The sequence below is a fragment of the Triturus cristatus genome, chromosome 11 (assembly GCF_964204655.1).
Source record: "Triturus cristatus chromosome 11, aTriCri1.1, whole genome shotgun sequence".
In the NCBI taxonomy this organism is placed as follows: domain Eukaryota; kingdom Metazoa; phylum Chordata; class Amphibia; order Caudata; family Salamandridae; genus Triturus; species Triturus cristatus.
In genome coordinates this window covers 443,902,497-443,917,091 of record NC_140594.1, presented here as the reverse complement: position 1 = coordinate 443,917,091, position 14,595 = coordinate 443,902,497, and positions in this window count along the sequence as shown.

Here is a 14,595-nt window from a genome sequence, read left to right as displayed (position 1 = left end):
TGGTACAACATGCACAATCATGAATGAGCAAAGCCTCATCTTCAGGCTTGGTACAACATGCACAATCATGAATCAGCAAGGACTCATCTTCAGGCTTGGTACAACATGCACAATAATGAATGAGCAAGGCCTCATCTTCAGGCTTGGTACAACATGCACAATCATGAATGAGTAAGGCCTCATCTTCAGGCTTGGTACAACATGCACAATAATGAATGAACAAGGCCTCATCTTCAGGCTTGGTACAACATGCACAATCATGAATGAGTAAGGCCTCATCTTCAGGCTTGGTACAACGTGCACAATCATGAATGAGCAAGGCCTCATCTTCAGTCTTGGTACAGCGTGCACAATCATAAATGAACACGGCCTCATCTTCAGGCTTGGTACAACATGCACAATCATGAATGAGCAAAGCCTCATCTTCAGGCTTGGTACAACATGCACAATCATGAATCAGCAAGGACTCATCTTCAGGCTTGGTACAACATGCACAATCATGAATGAGCAAAGCCTCATCTTCAGGTTTGGTACAACATGCACAATCATGAATCAGCAAGGACTCATCTTCAGGCTTGGTACAACATGCACAATAATGAATGAGCAAGGCCTCATCTTCAGGCTTGGTACAACATGCACAATCATGAATGAGTAAGGCCTCATCTTCAGGCTTGGTACAACATGCACAATCATGAATGAGCAAGGCCTTATCTTCAGGCTTGGTACAACATGCACAATCATGAATGAGTAAGGCCTCATCTTCAGGCTTGGTACAACGTGCACGATCATGAATGAGCAAGGCCTCATCTTCAGTCTTGGTAGAGCGTGCACAATCATAAATGAACACGGCCTCATCTTCAGGCTTGGTCGCCGAGCTTATTCATAACAACCTCTGGTTCAGAGGGACAATGCGAGAAACATAAATTGAAAGAGACTCCATAAAAATCCTACTATGTCCACCTCTATACCTGACCTTATCTCTTCCACAACTAGTAGGTAAATGAAAGTTTAAAAGAGGGACAAGTGAAAGGGGAAGAGTGATTTTTGGAAGCTTTACTTCTTGATGTAGGATAGTGAAAACTCATCAATCAGGATGTTGTTCTTGCCATGTTCCAGGGTTCGCCTCACATTTGGCAAGTTCCATCTCTCAATTACTCACTGTCCCTGTTCAGACCAATAATTAGTTGTGCAGGGATTACTTATAAAGTTATGATCCCAAATGGGTGCTCCTGGGTGTCTTCACGAGTTATTGGTCAACTACAGTGTCAGATGGGCAATTACATGGGCTATGTCTGGTTCCCACTGGTATGGGTTCACTGCTTGCAGTGCTCCCCACACAGGGCTTAATTTGAGCTGGTGGTTCTGGGAAGAACTCACCGGCACTTTTTTTTTAGGACAGACACTAATTTTCCCTCAAAATTCTTTGATCGAAAAGAAGAGACAGAATAACACAAAAGAGGGAAAGAAAGAGCAACCGAAAGGTAGAAAAATAGCAACAACAAGAGAAAGCAGGGATTAAAAGGAACCTGCAAGAGTGAGATAGAGTGGCGGGGATTGTCTCGTGGTGCATTCAAAAGGAATGAGATGGAATCACGACCACGTATCCTTGGTATTCGACTTGTCCAATCTTTGATAGTGCTGTCTGTGAGCACAAGTAGCTATTGCTTTACCAATTAAAGACTCCCGACACTCCATCTTTAACTCTTCTATGGTTGGCATCTTTTCCTACTGAAAGATTTACAAAAGGTTGTGTCCAGATGGTACTGTGTTTGAAAGAACACCTGCTTTCTTAGAGCATGCATAGTTGGTCAAATTTGCGTCTGTGTAATTGCATGAAATTTGGAATAGTTACTCAAAATTAAGTGTAATTTTGTGTAAAATACAAAATGTACATTTGTTTCATTCTCTCATCCATTTTCGACACGAGGACGCATTTCATGGTAAATTAAAGAGCAAAACCACAAGCACCATAAACGGAAGCCACTCTCATTCTTGTTACACATTCTCCACCAATGCTTACGCAATATTTTTCCCATGATCAGTGAACTATATGACATAATTGTGTAATTTCAGGAATTCTGTATAACTAACATACCGCAAAAATACCAATATTACACAAGATTCTATCAGCATAACAGAATTACGCCTGCAATCATTTTGCTGTACATCACTGAGTGAGGGTGATTTATAAAGAAAATAGTGACTAAAGGAACAAGCTGCCTAGTGGCTTCTTGCTATGTATGACACCTACAGGTCAACCTGACGTTTTATTTAACATCACCTTGCATACTGATGTTTTCTAGCCAATCAAAAACTACAAGTCGATGAGTGAAACATACTGCAGGGTAAAAAGGCAAGTCCAGTTTATGGTGTCAAACATAAAGTAACGAACAATCCTTTTTGCCCCTTTGCTCATGCTATTATCCTGTCATAATGTTAAACCCAGGTGCATTTTCCGTTTCTCTTCTCCAGCGTCACCGCTCACCCACACTGAATAAGACACTCTGATCCCTGTAGTGTGACACCTGTGACGGGCCAGGTGCGACATGGATGAGCCCATTAGGGCTGTGGGTCAGAGGGGAGTTTATGTTGAGCCCCCTTGAGCTTGCCCCAAGTGTAACAGTCTGGTTCCCACGTGATTTGAAGGAATAAATGGGAGTCCGGGCGGATGTGACGTCAGGGACGAAACGCTGGAGCTCCACATACACCGCAACTGGCTCCGCGTATCATTCACTATGCCACCCGATTTATGCCACTGCGTTGCACACTTTTGTTCATATAGTGTCTGGCGCTGGATACACGTCACAGACACAAGATTGGCGATGAGGGTGTAAGCTGACCACCACCACACTTGCTCCGTGGTGGCAACGTGTGCGGAGCATAAGCAAATGGTGCTCGTGCCACCGAGTGCGCACAGGAGACAGAAGCTCCTGCTCAGGCACAGCCCTGTTAGACTGCTCCAGAGGGGGCCCAGGTGTATTACAGAATGAAGAGCCCTCAGTGTGGCCCAATCTTGAGAGCTATATCAGCCCAGGAGGGTGGCAGGACGAATAGCCCTCAGTGTGGTCCAACCTCAAGAGCCTCATCAGGAATGCCATCAGGGAATTGAACCAGGGTACGTGGTTAGACAGCAATGTGACTCCATCCAGGCAAGAAAGTGGGCCCACAGTCATAAACTCACAGCAGAGGCTGCCAGTAGTACGCCAGGGGGAGTCCTGCATGGCGAGTTGTGGCACGAACATCTGGTTGGGGGCATAACAGTCCAGTTTGCAGCATGTCCTGCTGCTACTGTGAGGAGTGCTAGAAGTGGAGCATGGCGACAATACCACCTATTGAGCCATTCCTGGTAAAAGGACGGCCTTCGGCCCAAGCACCCAGATCGAAATAATGGGCGGAGCTACTTCTTCTATTTTTCGAGGCCACCAAGGTCGATAATGACCAAAAGAGTGTGCCACGCTCCTGCATCTGGGGGGATAAGACATCTACAGGATTGCCAAATCGATCAATGAAGCGGCCCACAAGACACATCTCACACTAATAGCTGTCCTTTCAGTACACTTTGAGCCCATGACAAACCATGATTATGAGCGGTTCGTTTTCTGCCAGGCGTGCCAACAGGCAGACGAATCCATTGACACATTCTACGCTCGCCTGAAGGACCTAGCAAGCACGTGTGAATTCCATAATGAAGCAAAAGAGATAAGGGATCAAATCATACAAGAAAGCACCTCTGCCAAATTCAGAGAGAGAATACTAGAGGAGTCGGAAAAACCCCTGGCCAACATCCCAATCCTATGGTGAACCAAAGAACTGTCACAGGCCAGGGAGGAGGCAGCTCTACAAATCCCAGTAAAAGTGGAACCGGTCAATGCGGTTGTGACTGGCCCAGCAACCAAGCCAGGCAGGAAGGATTATATGAACATAGTATGGTCAACTCTTGTGGACGGTTTATCCAAGAACTTACTACCATCACTCAGCCTCTCAGGGAGCTAACCAAGGGTTCTGTCCCCTGGACCTGGGTTTCGGAACATGAAACAGCGTTCCAGGCGATCAAAGATGCCCTATCCTCCAACACCACGCTGGCCTTCTTTGACCCGCGTAAACTGACGATGGTTGCTGTCGATGCTGGTCCTCAAGGACTGGGATCTGTTCTGTTGCAAGGGAGCCGGGCTGAGGAAGATTGGGCCCCTGTGGCATTTGCCAGCCACTCTTTAACAGACACGGAGCAGAGATATTCCAAAATGTAAAAATAAGCAATAGCCATTCATTGTGGATGTCGCCATTTCCACTTATATGTGTATGGACATACGTTTGTCGAGGCAACGGACTACAAGCCTCTTCTACCCCTGTTTCCTGGCACTGCCTCCAAACCGCCTCCTTGAATTGAAAAATGGATGCTCCAATGGCAGGAGTACAACTATCGAGTGGAATACCATCCTGAGGCTCTGAATCCGGTGGGCAACCTATCGCGTCACCCACGGGCGGCTACCCCAGATGAGGAGGCTGACGCTGAGGACACAGAGGAATATTTTTGATGTGTAACTGCCAGGTCTTGCCCAATTCCCTTGGCCATGGAGGTGCTGGGGGAGGAATCAGGCCGGAAGGAATGTATCCAACGAGCCATCCAAATCATTAAGCATGGTCAGTGGCAGAATGCAAAGAATGAATGGAAGGTGCTCACCACAGAAGCCAAACTGATCATGGAGAGTTGGTACCATGTCCATCATGAGCTAAATGAAGATTTTACTGGGTGCTTCCTCTGAGGTCATCGCTTAGTTATCCCTACAGCCCTGACAACCCAAGTCATCCAACTGGCGCATGCAGGGCATCAGGGGATGGTAAAGACTAAGACCCTACTGTGAACCAAGGTGTGGTTCCGTCTGATGGATGAGAAGGTAGAAGAGGCGGTGAGAACCTGTCAGTTGGGCCAGGCCACCAGCGAAATCAGTCAACTGGCTCCAGTAATCACGGAACCCCGACTGGGCCGCCCTTGGTACTGTGTCGGAAAAAACACGTGCGTGCTAATCGATGGTCACTCGAAATATCGAGAAGTAGAGGTAATCCCGTCCTTGAGTGCGAGCGAGGTCATTTCCAAGCTGGAGAAGGTGATGGCCACTCATGGACTCATTCAGGAGCTGAGAACTGATAACGGTCCTCCTTTCCAGGGACAAGAGATAGCCCACTATCTTTCCTCTCTCGGTATTACCCACAAGAAGATAGCTCCAAGGTGACCTCAGGCTAATGGAGAGGCTGAGAGGTTCATGCCATGTTAAACAAAGTTATCTGCATTGCTCATGACCGTCACCAGTCTCTGAAGTTGGCGATCTTTTCATTTCTTTGAGTCTACTGGCGAACACCACATTCCATGACAGGAATAGCTCCAGGTCATCTGTCCAAGGGGCGTGTAGGTGGGAATTCCATCCTGCATCAACCTCTGTGGCGTCCTGGGACCCTGAATGAGGACCAAGTTCAAGCCTGCCGTCAACTTCAAATATTATCAAGCCCAGCCGTCTGACATCAATGTGGGCGATTTTGGTCTCCTACAGAATCGTGCCATGGGTAACAAATTTAGACTGCCTTATGAGAAAGAGCCTTGGTTTATCACCCACCAGAGAAGCATGATGATCACTGTACAGCGAGGCACTGAGACTCTCACGAGGAATGTATCGTTTTCAGGAAGTTTCATCCCTCCAAGGATGGACCTCTCGACTTAATGGGGCCGGGGCCCGCTATGGCAGACCTTCCCGACCAGGAAGAATCGGGAGGTAATGAGCTGGATTCACCTATGACTGTTACACCCGCTCCGGAAGTGCCTATGACCAGTACCGGTGCCCCAGAACGTTTTATGGTTGCACCTCCCATCAGTGTGCCTGGGCATTTTGGGTGCACCTGGTACAGCCTGAGAAGAAACCCTGAGCCATCCTGTAGACGACTGAAGCACCATTTCATGTAAGACTGTTCCATTTCACATTCTGCATGTGTATGCCAAGTGTGGGTTTCAGGTTAATCTGTAGTTATACAATTCTTGCATATGCCCCTGGTGGGCAGTTGGGTGGTGTTAGTTGTTATTGTGGTTATTCAGAATGATTATTGTATTAGTGTAATCTGTTTGGGGGAGGGATGTAGTGTCGCACCGGTGACAGAATGGGTCGACACGGGTGAGCCCATTACTGCTGCTGGTAAGAGGAGAGTTTATGTTGAGCCCCCTTGACCTTGCCCCCAGTGTAACAGTCTGGTTCCCACGTGATTTGAAGGAATAAATGGGAGTCCGGGCAGATATGACGTCAGAGACGGCACACGCTGGAGATCTGCATACACTGCAACTGGCTCCGAGTATCATTCACTATGCCACCCGATTTATGCCACTGCGCTGTGCTCTTTTGTTCATTGAGTGTCTGGTGCTGTATACGCGTCACAGACACAACAATCCCCTTTAGCTCTAAAAGTACCCAGCAAACCTTGAGCACGTTTAAAAAAAATGTTTTTAATAGTTCCATTTCTTTTTTCTCACTCTATTTTAAATGGAAGCACCAGTTGCAGAAATCAGTGGTGGGCAAGAGTACAATTGGATAATGGGTTCTAATGAAAGCAAAGGAAATAGAGAGAGAGAGAAAGAGAGAGCTAGAGCGAGAGAGATTGAGAGAGATCTTGAATTCCAAAGTTATTGGGCCTGTACTAGAGAGCAGGGCCTCGCATTCTTTAATGGCAAAACCGGGGTACTGCAGGTTAATGCAGCTCTCTAGAAAGCAGTGTTTGCCTGGGTTGTATTTGGAGATTAGCTCTTTCAAGAAATGCGCGGTGGAGCAAAAGATAGAACAATGTCAAAACATTTATGCCTTAAATTAATTCATGGCCCCAACAGGTAGCAAAGGTAAATTTTGAAGTAGAATTGTGACCCAGAAGACTGTGGGAACTCCCAAGGGGATCCCAGCTGCTGATGTCTGGGTTGAAGTGCATCAAGAAGCATCTGGGAAGACCCACAGAAAAAGCATTACCAGAATCGAGGTTACATCTGTCCTTGAGTTTCTATTCCATGTCACAATGCTTGGTCCACAGGGGCTCACCCATGAATCTTCACCCGACATCTTGGCGGCACTACCTAATGATTATTACATTCTTTAAGCAAACTGACCACCAGGTAAGATGGGTGGTGGAGTAGCGGCCATCATCCACCAAGATCTTAAATTCACAGCTCTTACCCCACTCTGCCTTCCCACAGTAGATAACGCTGTAATCAAATTAGAATCTGACTCCGCCCCGCTCATATGCGTTTTACTTTACAGACCCCCGCAGCACATGCCCCAATTTCCACACTCACTGGGCGAACACTTTGCCAATTTGGTAACTAATGATGCTGGATTTCTGCTAATAGGTGACTTCAACTACTGGGCCAACGACACACAAGGTGGGCCCCAATCTGCTGAGCTGATCAACTTATTAACTAATTTGAACTTTGCTCAGCAGGTATCCTCAGCCACACACACTAAGGGACACATTTTGGACCAAATCTGGACCATCAATCTGGTAGTGTCCACACTCTCAATCTCACCGTGTACATGCTCAGACCATCACCTGATAAAGTTCACCTTACTGAACCCTACCACGGGTAAAACCCCCACTAAGGAGGGGGGATTGGCGAGGAAATGGAACACCATTGATACAAATTATTTCTACACCACACTGGCCAACACAGCCCCAAAGTCCATATCTGATGTTAACCTCCATGAGGAAACTATTACAGCTTGGCTACTAGCGACCAGCAACAAACATGCCCACTCAAAAAAATAAGACTGCCTCACCGGTTAGAGGCTCAGAGATGGTTCTCCCCTGAATTAAAATTACAACAACTTGCCCTCCGCCAACTTGAAAGGAAGTGGAGACAGAATTACTCACTAAAAGGAAAACTCACCTACCTGACAGCAATGAGGGAATATAAAAAGGCTATTTTAATGGCTAAAGCCGCTCACTTCTCCTCTAGAATCCTAACATCTAATAACAGATCTAAGGAAATCTTTACAATTGTAGTTGAACTATCTAACCCAGACAGAGTCCTAAGTAAACCCACACCCTCTCAAGCTCTCTGCGACTCCCTGAATAACTTTTTTACTGAAAAAATCTCCTCCATTAAAGCCAGTATCCCCACATGCACCTCTCAGGAAACTTCCTCTCCTATGCCCGGGAACCCGTACTCCCTTCAATCTTTTCCAGCCATCGACACCCATACCTTCCAGGACCTCCTGTCCAAAGTCAAATCTGGATCCCCCATGGACTGTTGTCCACCACACGTCCTAAAAGATGCCCTCACCGCCCTCCCAGGTCCAGCCCTTGCTCTCCTGAACAACTCCCTATCCCAGGACTGTGTCCCTAAGGCTTTTAAAGAGGCAATTGTGGTCCCCCTCTTGAAGAAGCCTGGGGCAGACCCCCAGACTTTATCAACTTACCGCCCTATCTCCTTGCTCCTGTACCTGGCCAAGGTGCTGGAGGCCCATGTGGTGAAATGTCTGTCCAACTTTATGGAACAATCCAATTTCCTCGACCCACACCAAGCTGGATTCCGTCCAGCCCAATCTAAGGAGACGGTAATACTGGCTGTACTGGACTCCCTATGAGAGAAGGCCAATAGAGGTACTCCTCAGGCACTGGTGCTGTTAGATCTTTCGTCCGCCTTTGACACGGTCGACCATGGTATCTTGGCAGATCATGTCAGGAAGGCAGGCATCCAGAGCTCATCCTTCAGCTGGATCGACTCCTTTCTGGAAGATCGCTCCCAGGGAGTCCATATAGCCCAGTTCACGGCTCCCAAATTAGGAATCACGTGTGGGATGCAACAGGGCTCCTCGCTTTCTCCTCACTTGTTTAACCTCTACCTTCTCCCGCTGATTAGGTCCCAGAAGGAAAGGAAAGTGGCCACCTTTAATTTGGCCGATGACCTACAATTAATGTTCACAATTGACAACTCACCATAATCAGTCTCTGACTTTCAGTCTACCATGCTGTTCAGCTGCCACTGGATGGACTGCAACCACTTAAAGCTAAACCCAGGCAAGACGGGTGGCAGCCACAACTTCTGGGGCCCACACTATTGGCCAAGGGAACTAGGACTCCCCCCATCCCCTCCTCCTCCGCCAAAAGCCTTGGTGTCACAATAAACAATGACCTATCTCTAAAAACATAGGTCGGCTTTGTGATCTCCACCTGCTTCTTCCAGCTGCATAAGATTAGAAAGATAAGCAGGCTACTCACCCAAGCAGCTTTGATACAGGTCTCGATAGCCATGGTTCTGTCCCACCTAGACTATGCCAACTCAGTCTATCTTGGCATGCCACTTTTCCTAACCAAACGGTGATAGATGGTACAGAATCAAGTGGCCAAACTGATTTACCAGCAACCTAGGTGGCAACATGCCTCCCCCCTCCTGAGGAAGCTGCACTGGCTCCCCATTCCTCAACGCTGCGCATTCAAAGTAGGCTGTTTGGTGTTTAAATCCCTGCATGGCCGGAGCCCCAAAGTCAGAGGCAGCCTTATATCATGGTACACCCCCTCACGCAACCTCCGCTCGGCTCACCTCCAACGTCTGGCAATTCCTACCTTTAAGCTGAAGCGACAAAGGGGATGCAGGTTTGCAACTCTGGCTCTCAGACTATGGAATTCCCTTCCCCCGGAAATCAGGTCAAGTACCGACTTACTGAGATTCAGAAAATCCCTCAAAACATGGTTGTATATCCAGGCCTACGAATAAACTCCCACCAGGTTCAGCAATCCCTAGAATCAGCGCCATGAAACCAACTGGTGTACGAGCACTTTATGAAACCCTTATAACAAACAAGGGTACGTGCCCGGTCACCTCTGTTTAATGCACTGGTATCCCATGTCTCTTGATCTCTGGTCACTGGCCTTAATATTACACACTGCTTCTGCTGCTGGCACATCACCCTCTGTTCACTGGATACCATCGTATTATTGCTAAATGCATTACTGTTAGCAAATAGGTATATTCTGGACCACTGGAAATATGCGACCTGGGAGGACAAAATTATGTGGCAGGGTTGATTAAATTATTTGACAAGAAAAGGAAACGATGGTGCTTAATGCAGCACATTTTGTGTAATGGTTACTACATTATTTTTGCCTTTTTTACACGTTATCACAATATGGGCAAAAATCCACCTCTTTAGTAACAACTTGATACTAAAATGCAATAGGCAACAAGTCAATCTTTGCAAAGGACGATCTACTGTGCTGAACGTCTCTGCTAACTTTTGATCCTATTCGAACTAGAAACTCATTTTTTACGGGGTACAATCTGCAAATTATGCAGCAGATGATGGATTATTTGGCAGTTGCGGCAAACTCCTAATTATGCAGAAAACACCACGGCCTTTCCTATATTTGACTTCTTACACTAGCGTGATTACGATCAGTGCTACACAATTCCCATCTTAATGTAATATTACGTTCCCCAATCAAGTATTACCCCCACTTCCTATGATTCCAAGATATCTATGCGCTACATAAACCAATTTAAAAAGAGAAAGATTTTGTATCTTTTCTGAATACAAATAGCAAGGTAATATCTCTCAAGGAATATTTTAGCTGTTAAGAAATAAAGTAAAACTTGGCAGTGGGTACTCTTTGTACTCTGTGAGGAAGTTACAATTAATTAGTTTAGAGCCTGGGATTACTATCTTTGGGGCATATCAAAAAGCCGGCGATACAAAATTATCGCCGCTTTTGTGGCCGTTTTCGGCCGAAAAGCGGCGATAATTTTATCGCCTAATTAGCAAGGCCTCAATAACGCGTGAAACCTTGCTTTAGCGCACAAAATCCTAACGCCCATCTTTGCATCTCTTATGAGATGCAAAGTGGGCGTTCCTGACCTGACATGACAGGAGAAATGTCGCTAAGCGACATTTCTCCTATCATCAAGTCCCACGCTATGAAGCATTGCGGCAAGAAAAGTAGCGATAACCCCTGTTACCGCTACTTTCCTTACGCCTGCTTCAGGACTGACATAGCCATGATATCCTATGGAAGGTGGATATCATGGCTAAGTTTGTGGGGCCCTATCAACAAGCTAACGCCACATTGCGTGAGATTATCGCTGGGTTTCCAGCGATAATCTCACGTTAGGCAGTTAGCGTGAGGATTTTTATCGCTTTTGAGATAAGCGTTGCTAATGGCACGCTATCTCAGCGATAAAAATCTTCGCTAGCCGGCGATAATTATTTTAGCGCTAATTATCGCCGGTTGTTGCTGATATGCCCATTTGTACTTTGTGAAGAAATTACAATAAACTAGTCTAGAGCCCAAGATTGCTATCTTTGTACTCTGAGAAGAAAATACATTAGAAATAGTTTAGAGCCCGAGATCACTATCATTTTACTCTGAGAAGAAAATAAATTAGAAATAGTTTAGAGCCCGAGATTACTATTTATTTACTCTGTAAATAAATTACTATAATCAAATTTAGAGCCTGACATCACTATCTTTGTATTCTGTGAAGAAATTACAATGCACTAGTTTACTGTGCAAGATTAATAACTTTTTATTCTGTGAAGAAATTGCAATAAACTAGTTAAGAGCCCGAGATTACTATTTTTTTTCTCTGTGTAAAATTACAATAAAACAGTTTTGAGCCTGAGAATACTATCTTTGCACTCTGTGAAGTTATTACAGTAAAATAGTTTAGAGCCTGAGAATACTATGGGGCAGATTTACGAGTTCTGGTGCATCTCTGCAAATCAGCAGGGATGCGCCAGAAAAGATGCGACACGCAATTCCCTCCCTGCGCCACCACAAATGCGTCGCATTTACAATGCGGCGTACTGTGGCGCAAGGATAGGGCGATTCGTGTTGCATCCTGTGGCATAAGGGCGGCGCATTGCTGGAGTCGTGTCGCACGCACAACACGGCTCCGGCAATGCTCAGGGGCGCCCTATGCCTAACATGCTGCATCACTCCTTACGCCTGCTTCAAGCAGGCGCAGGGTTTTGACGTAGCATGGATGTAAAAGTGACTCCGTGAAATCTTATAGAGGAACGAAACGCCCACCCTCGCCGGAACGCCCACATGAAACCTAATGCAGGTTTCATGTGGTGCAGGGCTTTACAACGTGACGCATCTCCCTAGATGCGTCACTTGTAAATAAGGTGCAACGTGGCGCATGGTTTACGCCGCCACTCCGTCACAGAAGTGACGCAACGGCGGCGTAAATGTGGCGCATGGGGCTTGTAAATCTGCCCCTCCCTTTTTACTCAATCAAGAAGTTACAATAAACTAGTTTTGACTGTCTTTGTACGCTGTGAAGAAATTACAATAAAATGTTTAGAGACCGAGATTGCTAATACAGTCACATGCATGTACGTCTCCATTGAAAAGGAACAGATAATTCAAAGAACCTGCTGTATAAGTAAGAGAAACCCAAAATGGAATTTACTTGTCAATACATACCCAGCTTCTTAACTTCTGCAGTTGATTCAAAGTAGGTGCCTCTTGAATGCCGTGACAAGAGTACATATTCTTTCTGAATTTTACTTTAGAGGCGATGGAAAGAACTCAGCTTTGCTTTTAATTAGGTTCTGCACATTTGAATTCATCCAAGCTTGAAATACTTATTTAGTAAAGGGAGGATCTGCTGGGAATTGCTCCCGTCTAGACTGGCCAAATAGAACATATGGAAAACACCCGGTGGACTAATCATCAGGAGCTGCATTTAGGGGTGATGGATAGAAGGATCATCAGATATCCAACTTGACAAACAGCCCTCAGAGAATACACTCAGATTTCTTGCAGATGCATATGTAGTTTGCTGCTAGAAATCCTCCAGAAGAAATTCATGCACCTACAAACACACAGTAGACTGGTGAGCTGGTAGGCACATTGCCCACAACAACCTACCTAATTCTAGCGAACAGTTGGCACAAAACCAATAATTACTAGTGATAGAAATGGCTTTCTGGTTAGCTAGGGCATGCACCTAAGAAAGGCAGAACCCACCACTCTAGTGTGGGCAAGGGAATTACACACCCAAGATAAACCCTGCTCACCCCCTTGGTAGCTTGGCAGAGCAGTCAGGCTTATCCCAGAGGCAATGTGTAAAGCATTTGCGCAACACACTCACACACTAGGCACACCACAAAAGAAACTCCACACAAGGTTATGTAACAATATCCTTTGTATTATCCATAAAAACACATTAGATCACAATCACATAAAATACTGTGCCACTAGGCACTCGTCATGACATCACAGGGATTACATCAATCACTAGGCCAATTGGGCCACTGTCACCACCTCACAGTTAGGGTGACCAGGATCTTCTGGTAGGATTGCACCATAAACACATCATGCCCCTCTTCGGCATATGCAGGTCACTATTATGGTACATAGGGTGCAGCCCTGACAATGTAATACGCACTGCATGAGATCCTCAGAGAATATGGGGCCATAATTCACATTGCCCTGGCAGTAAATACCAGCACCCAGGGTCTTGCGCCACAACACCATTTCGCCTGGCATTTCCACCAGCCCCTGCCGGGCCGAGACCTCTGTGGAGGCTTCCTTCCCATCCAGTCTGCAGAAGCCCAGATGCTCTCTCCAGCACGAGGCCTATAAATCCACCCCAAGTGCAGACAGGGGTGTCGCAGACCCAGGCCAGCTGCAGCAAGCACAATGAGGGTGGGAACCCGGCCCCCGGCTGTCCCCATGCACTCCTGGGCTACTGGACTATCTACGCCGGGAAATACGGGAATCACTTCAATGCTACGAAAGCACCCGAGTGGTATTTGCAAGTGGCCCCTCGGGCCGTAAAACAACAGTGTGGCCCACTTCCTCCAAAGGGCACTCCTGTGACCTCGACTGGTCTCCAGATGCCTCGCCCAAGACAGCGTGGCTTTGGACAGAGACCTGCAGGCACTCACCTCCCTGCCGGGCTCTCATGGGAGGTTCTGCTTCTCTGGGCCGAGTGTGGCCACAAGGCCTTTTGCGGCTGGGGCGGCTGATGACGCCCATGCGTCCCCAGCTGTTAGCGAGTAAACACCTTGGCTGCCTGGTAACACCTCCCGGGCATTCCCCTTCTGGCCGGACCTCTGATCTGCGGCGTTTCCAAATGTAGTGAATGCGCTCCTCTCAACCCGCGGCACTCGAAGAGTGAACCCACGTCTCAGGCTCCAACAACAAATTCAAGCCCCCACCATGCAGTATCTTCTGTCGGGTAGACACAGCGCTTCCGAGTATGGAAAAATGAAGTGCTCCACACTCACTGATAAGGGAGCAGAGCCAGCCCTCACCTTGGGCTCTGTTAACCAGAGCGAGGAGCTCCCAAATGCGAGACCTGCTAATCCCCATAGCTGAGCAGCACTTCACCACACGCTGACTAGCAGAGGTAGGGGATAACTAGGCTCTCTGGGAACACTTGGAGCACGCTCAAGGAGTTGGGCGTAGGCTAGCAGGCCAGCACATCAAGGTCCTTCAACAAAATTGCAGTCCTTTCAGTAGCCCAGCAGGCCCCAGATCAGCACACATAGCAAGTCCACATGGCGGTTCTTTCTGCCAGCCCAACAGCTCCTTGTCACCAGTCCCAATCAGTTTCTTCTC